The following is an 8,125-nucleotide window of genomic DNA, read 5'->3' as shown; positions in this document are numbered from 1 at the left end:
ACGTTACCAGGCAAAAGACGTACGCAATTGGTTAAGGGCCACCAAAGATCAAAAGGCAGGAGTGCGGAGTTTTTGTTACAGGAACGAACTCAAGCACTAGCGATTACCCGTGTGGTAGTCCAGAAGAGAAGCCCTCATCTGAGGCACACGTTGAAGACGTGCTAAAGCCCTTCCCAGGGAAGGCAATCTAGGAATCTTAGGACAAGACAAGATTCAAAACGACTACTTTCCGAGAACACGATCCAGTCTCTGAGGAATCCACCCCAGAAATACGACCGGTGGCTTCTGACGAAGAAGTACCACCATTTACGCTTAGTGACGCCACCACAGAGGAATTAACAGACCTCTACGACAAAAAGTCGACAGAAGCGGTTCAACTTCGACTTCAATTTAGGCTAGGACGAGCCTACGAACCAACAGATCGCCCAAGGCTAGAGCAGCTTGAGGGTGAGATCGAAGAAATCAGATAAGTTCTTTGCGGAAGAGAAAACTTTGACGAAGAATCGCTACGACTCTTTGACGAAGCAACAGAACTTCCACGAGGAGAATCAATCCAAGTTGAACGACAGGAAGGGCGTTCACAGGAAGCCGGTGGATTACAGCCAGTTAATCCTCTCGGAACAAGAGCAGTCGCGCTCGAGAGATCTATCTCGGACAGTACTACTCGACCAGATTATCCAGGAATCACACATCTCAGAAGGGACCAGCCACCCCATCTACCCAACGCGCCTGGAATCACACGTTCGGTTTCAACCGGATCAAGTCCAACCGGTAGCTTCCAGTTCTCAGGAAGTATGGCCACACATGCACGATATGACCCGGCTCTCGGACCACCAGTCCATCCCGGAACTTGCACCGATGCCGTCTGGAACGAGTACCAACAAGCATTGGCACTCTATGCACAATACCAGGGAGCAATCCCCAAGCCGCCAGTGGCACGAGAAAAGAAGATGGGAAAAATCAAGGAGTTTAGGGGAGACAAACGAGAATATGCATCGTTCCTCCGAAACGTGGAACGATACCTACAGGCAAATGCGGGAGTCTACAGTGATGACTTCAGCAAAATTGCCTTCGTCCTCTCCCAAATCGACTCCTCATCCACGGCAGGAAAGTGGGCCGAGTCATGGGAAGCCAACCAAATGGCAAAACACAGCAATCTTGGGACGTACCAGGATTTCAAGACGACGCTTACCGAAAAGTATGGAGGTGTCGCAACCAAGGACCAAGCTTGGCAAGTACTTCTCGAAGGAAAGCACAAGCAGGACAAGCAAACCGTCGACGAATATATCGGAAATCTCGATATCCTCTACAGATATGCCGAAATCGACGACGAATACGCCAAGCTCATCCACTTCAAGCGAGGCCTTAATGAGAAACTTGCAGAAAAAGTCTTCATCACGGAAAATCCACCGACGACCTATGCAGCAGCATGCAAGGCCGCAAGAAAGGTCACAGACCTCCAGGACATTCATAGCGGAAGGACAAATATCTTCAAGTTCATCTCAGGCTCTTCAGGAAGCGGAAGAAGGACGGAGAAGGACCCTGACGCAATGGACGTTGACCGGATCTCCCCAGAAACCCATAAGAAACGTTCTGTGGATGGACTCTGCTATAACTGCGGAAAACCAGGACACGTCGCCGCACAATGTCCAAATGCAGAATACGATCCGGCACCAAATCGCTCAGGAAAGACAGCTTCATATGCCAAGACCCAGACGTCCAATTCCAGGACGAAGAAATACTCCGGATCTGGCAGACGAAGAAAGACTTCCAAGCCGACTAAATCTTACTCCAAGGGAACGGAGAAGAAACGCCGACGAGTAAAAAGAGTCGAAGAAAGCGACTCTGAGGATAACTCGGAGGAGTCGGAACAGGAAGAATCAGAATCCTCATCATCGGAAGAATCAGAATCTGAATCAGCGGAATCTGAAGAAGTATCCGAACAAGAAACGGTTGTTCACAGGGTACGAAGAGCTCGCCCTGTTAAAACCAAAACAGTTCGCAAAATCAGGCGAACCAAGGATGAATCCAGCGATTCAGAAGAAGAGTATGTGGTGCGAAGATTCATCCCTAAAGAAGAGCTCGCTAGAATACGACGGGAGGATGCACTTAAAATGCGCGGAGACCGTATTAAGAAACGCAACATGACAATGCCTCATCTCGACAATCTTCTGGAATTCGGAGATAATCCAGACAGATATGAATATGCACGCCGATATCCACCACCCATGGAAAAAGATGATCCAGAGGGTTTTGGAATTGGGTGCGCGTTGGGATCTCGTGGCATCCAGATGAAGAAACGGTCCCCGAGGAAGTAATTATACGAGGCGATATCAAACGAGGAAGCGAAATATACCTCAATATCGTCTTTCAAGATTACGATGGCACAAAAATCCGAAGTATTCCAGCAAGAGCCTTAGTCGATTCTGGAGCAAAAGGAATGTTCATCAATGAATCATTTGCGAAGAAAGCAGGACTCCACCTTCTCAAATCGCAGAAGGAAGTCAAGATTCGCAGTGTCGATGGAAGTCCCATCAACTCCACAAACCAACGATTCAAAGGAACTGTTCGCGCAGGAACGTACGAATGGAATGATGACTTCCTTGTCATCGACTTAGGAAAAGAAGACGTGATCATCGGCAATACTTGGCTTCATGATCACAACCCAATTATCAATTGGCAAACGGGTGAAGTCAAGGTCCGTCAATATGTAGAAGACGTACCAGACGAAGAACCCTGGCCTTTCAAAGCTAAAGACGCTGTTCGTCTGCCAATCACCAAAAAGGAGAAAGCCAAAGCCAAGCGAACCTTAAGGAGGATCGACTGGTCTGATGTCGATCCTACACCAGATGAAGCAGGAACCGTTGGCTCGGACCTCTTGCTTGCATACATAAACGGCGCACCATACTTGGAGGATCAGGAAATAGGAGAAAAAGAAGCTATTTTCGCCTATCAACCCGATACTGGAATACTCCAAGAAGTTACGCTCGAAGAAAAAGAACATCGCTCGGCCGGAGAAAGGAAGATGCAGTATCTTGCATTGCGACGAACGAATGCCAAGAAAGATCCCCATCAAACAAGAAAGCAAGATGGAATCTTATGGAAGGCATCAAACAAGGCGCAGGAACTCGCGCAAAAGAGAGCACTCGAGGAGAAGAAAAACTCAAAGAAGAAAGTAACGATACCATCGTACCTCCTTAAGTATAAGCGAATTTTCGAAGAAAAGGCATCGGAACGGTTACCACCGCATAGATCTTACGATCACAACATAGACTTCAAGCCGGACTTTGTTCCTAGACGAGGAAAGGTCTATAACCTATCAAAGCCAGAAGAAGAAGCTATGAATGCCTTTATCGACGAAAATCTTGCGAAAGGATATATTCGTCCTTCGCAATCCGCGATGGCATCCCCTTTCTTCTTTGTAGGAAAGAAAGACGGCGGGCTACGTCCATGCCAGGACTACCGCTATGCGAATGAAGGAACGATTAAAGACGCTTATCCACTTCCACTTATATCGGACCTAATGGATCGACTCCGTCATGCCAAGTATTTTGCGAAGCTTGACATTCGTGGAGCATATACCAATGTCCGAATTCGTCAAGGAGACGAATGGAAGGCTGCCTTCATCACCAAGCGAGGATTGTTCGAACCTACAGTTATGTTCTTCGGAATGTGCAATGCACCGGCAACCTTTCAGCGAATGATGAACGAAATATTCGCAGAAGAAATCGCCGAAGGATGGCTACTATGCTATCTGGATGACATCCTCATCCTTGCCGAAAGCGAGAAGGAGTTGGAAAAGAAGCTCGAACGAGTCATTAAGAAAATGGTCGACAATGACCTCTATCTCAAGCTGGAGAAATGCGTGTTCAAGACTACGCGCACTGACTTCCTAGGACTAGTTCTCCTTCCAGGACGACTTCAGATGGACCCAGCAAAAGTCAATGGGATCATCAAATGGGAAGCTCCGACTGGTATAAAAGGAGTGCGAGCATTTCTAGGCTTCGCCAACTTCTATCGAAAGTTCATTCGGAACTATTCTGAAATCGCAAGACCCTTAATTGATCTCACGAAGACCAAGGGCGGGAATGTGTTCCATTGGACAAGCAAAGAACAAGCCGCTTTTGACTATCTCAAAAACGAGTTCGGCAAGGCACCAATACTGGTTATGCCAGACAAAGACAAGCCTTTTGTCATCGAAACCGATGCATCGGACTTCGCTACAGGAGCAGTCCTCATGCAGAAAGACGACAATGGTGACCTCCATGCCTGCGCATATTATTCCAAGTCGCTCTCCGATCCGGAACGAAATTATCAAATCTACGATAAAGAGCTTCTAGGAATCATCCGCGCACTTAAGGAATGGAGACACTATCTCGACGGAACCAAGGAGCCATTCCTCATACGCACAGATCACAAGAATCTGACGTACTTCAGGCAACCGCAGGACTTAAATCCAAGACAACGAAGATGGCAACTCTTCTTGTCTATGTTCAATTACAAGATTGTCCATACGCCAGGACGACAAATGGTGCAAGCGGACGCGCTTTCACGATTATCCGAATTAGACAATCGACAGGATAACAAGTCACCTGCAATCCTGTTACCTGACGACCTCTTCATTGGCGCTATCGATACCGATATGGCGGAACAAATCCGACAAGCGCTAATGAAAGACCCGTCAGTACTTGCGTACAAAGACGGCCTAATGGAAGAACTTCCAGTTCCACGAGGAATGACAAAGGACGACATCAAGGACGCTGACAATGGCTTAATCACCATCCATGGACGTGTATATGTTCCAAACAATACAGCCTTGAAGAAGGAAATTGTACGGCGATACCATGAGGCCACTCCCCATGGTCATCCAGGAATCTGGGTTACGCATCAGCTAGTGCGCAAAGATTTCTGGTGGCCAGGAATGTATCGCTTCATCCAAAGCTATGTCAATGGATGTGCCACCTGTCAGCAATCCAAAGCTGTCCGAAATAAGGTCAAAGTTCCACTACAGCCCATCGGCCCTTCGCCCAATGCGCTACCTTTCAAGCAAGTTAGCGTGGATTTTATTACAGATTTACCGACAAGCGAAGGCTTCGATTCAATAATGGTCGTGGTAGACCATGGGCTTAGTAAGGGGGTAATTCTATGTCCCTGCAAGAAGACGATCACCGCCTCGGAAACCGCCGAGCTATTCAGACGACAAGTTTGGAAACGCTTCGGGTTACCCGACAAGATCATCTCTGACCGTGGAACGCAATTCGCATCTAAAGTCTTCCAAGCATTGTGTACTGCGCTCAAGATCAAGTCGGCTATGAGCACAGCCTATCATCCACAGACGGATGGTGAAACGGAGCGAATGAATCAAGAATTGGAAACATATCTTCGAATGTACTGTGCGGAGCAACCGCATCGATGGAATCAATTCCTATTCGAAGCAGAGTTCGCGCACAATCTTCACACTCATTCAGTGACAAAGAAGTCACCATTCGAAATATGGTATGGCTACGAGCCCCGAGGAATGCCAGAACTGTTTCCTCAGGACGAGATCCCGGACGTGGACGCAAGACTCAAGCTTCTCAGTATGGTCCGCAAGGAGGCCACAGAAGGAATTGTCAAGGCAAAAGCCCGTGTATCTGCTAGGATCAAAGGAGGATCTCCGACGTTCAAGAAAGGAGATAAGGTCTGGCTGGAAGCCACCAATTTGAAAAGACCTTACAAATCGAACAAGCTAGCGCCGAAGCGAGAAGGACCCTTTAGAATCAAGGAGGTTCTGGGACCTCTCTCGTTCAAGTTAGACCTTCCTGCGACATGGAAGATCCATCCGGTGTTCCATGCGGCATTGCTCATGCCATATCGGCAGACCAATACACATGGGGAAAGTTATTCCACACCGCCTCCGGATCTTATCGAAGGAGAGGAAGAATTTGAAATCGAGTCTATAATTGGACACCGACTACGGCGCAGCAAGAACGAATATCTGGTAAAATGGGCTGGATATCCACTCAGCGAAAGGTCGTGGGTAAAAGAGACAGAAATGGGCAATGCAGGAGAGCTGCTGAACGAGTATAAAAAGGAGCATAACTTGGTCTGAATCCTCAGCTCATGCCCCAATGCCCGTTCAACATCCCGAGTTTCTCGAATCTGCTATCACCACTTTCACGCATCTTATCGAAGTTCTCGAAGATGTCGAATCCCACTCCTCCCACGATCATCGTTACCAGGTCTTCCAACAGCTCGGAGTCTATCTCGCTATCAGAGGGGCCGGATTCGCCATCGAGGATCTTGCCGACTTCGACCATACCAACGTCGAATTCAACACGACCCATCCAAGTCATGATGAACGATCTCATCGAGAGAGCGGACGACGTTCACCAAGTCCACCTCCTGGACGGCTTCAGGTCAACTCGACGACAGCCATATCTAACCCCGCGCCCCAGCGGGCTAATCAGAATTCCCTACCCGTTTCCCTTCCAAACGGATCAGCCGAAGGTAACGCTAGAGGACGACGTCGATATCGACCTAGACGGAACATGGGGAACGTTCATGAGAATGAACTACCCAATGTACCTAACGGAGGAACTCGACCTGCCCCGGCTAGAGCCAGATCGACGCCGGACTATCCTAACAGCCGTCTACGCCGGCCTTCCAGTGGGAATCCTCCCACCATCGTACGCTCTAGATCATCCACTACACTTTGATATCTTACCGGCAGCACTCTCATTCGCTCTGGATGCATTCAGTGTCGTACACGGTACCGTATCAAGAACAATGACAATACCAGTGGAGGAACGTACGGGAATGGCGAACATCCACATCATGGACTGGTACGAAGAAGAAGAACGGCTGCTCGAAGGTATAAGTAGCGGCCCCCCTTTTCCCTTACTGGACCATCGCCTCCTCCTACTCGAGTGGGAACTCTACGAGGAAATCTACCCTTGGGATAAAGAGAATCGCCCCGCTATACCACCTCCACCTATGTCGCTCAACATCCGTGTCACCACCACCGTCACTCGCAGTGCATCAGAGCCAGGGCTACTCATCGACAGTGACGGAGACGACATTCCGCTCCTGAACAACCTTAGCGACGAAGCACTGGCCGAATCATGGAGGAGTGCACGTTGGGGGGACGATGAAGACGAGACAGGTCGATGGACGACGGGAGGATCTTGGACGACGGGGAGACCTTGGGGTGGAGACGATGAACAGGCAAGGAGTGCCGACGATGAACAACCCGGCTCCCCCCACCGTCCTGGCGCCACCTATCCCTACAACACCACACCCGAGGACGGATCGCAGCCTGCACCAGCTGACATCATCAATGAGCAGATCAGGTACGCTCGAACGGTCAAGTCTTCGAGCAACCCAGCGGCAGGACAGGTATCGCTTATCGCCCCGGACGTAGCATCACCCTACGATGTCTTCATCGCGACACCACTAACATTCCTCATGGAACGCGATGGCCATCGTCTCTACGTTCATCGCACGGGTACGGGCGACTTCGCCACCTTTCACGCCTTCGTCTTCACTTGGGACAACCAGAAGGTCGCCTGGCACCTCTACTCGGAAGACTCACCGCATCGTGTCTTCAGCCAGTGGGTCGCTCTGCTCTATCCGCCACCCATCCCAGGTATGCACGACTGGCATCCAACACCCAACCGGACGCGCATCCTCAGCGTTCGCTTCGCGGGCAAGGAAGAAGGCGTTGAACAGTACGAGGTCGAACTTTTCAGGACGTTCTTCGATCAAGTTCACTACGGAGACGCCAAGACACCTCGTGAGTTCGCGCCGGTCATCTTCCAACCCCTCGTCGCCATGATCGAGAAGCCTGGATGGCTTACCGACGGGGTGGAGGCACTGAAGGCGGTCCTGTACGAAGACGGATCCATCTCGCACTGGGCACCCACCGAGTTCCATCCTCAACCCCAAGAGGATCTCAACGCGGAATGGGAGGTCGTACCTCATGCCACCAGCCCAGTCTATGGCTATATCGGTGTCCGCGAAGGGCGATGATGGGTTAGTTTGGTGAGTGGTCGTCAAGGGTCTTGCCGGTTGGAAGGGGGAGCTTGTGTTACGGTTTCAGCGCTTCATGGTCACGTGACAGTTTACGTTGCACGTGGCACTTACT

This window comes from Laetiporus sulphureus (assembly GCF_001632365.1).
Source record: "Laetiporus sulphureus 93-53 unplaced genomic scaffold LAESUscaffold_16, whole genome shotgun sequence".
NCBI lineage: Eukaryota > Fungi > Basidiomycota > Agaricomycetes > Polyporales > Laetiporaceae > Laetiporus > Laetiporus sulphureus.
The sequence above is the reverse complement of the archived record's forward strand: the minus strand, read 5'-3'. Positions refer to the sequence as shown.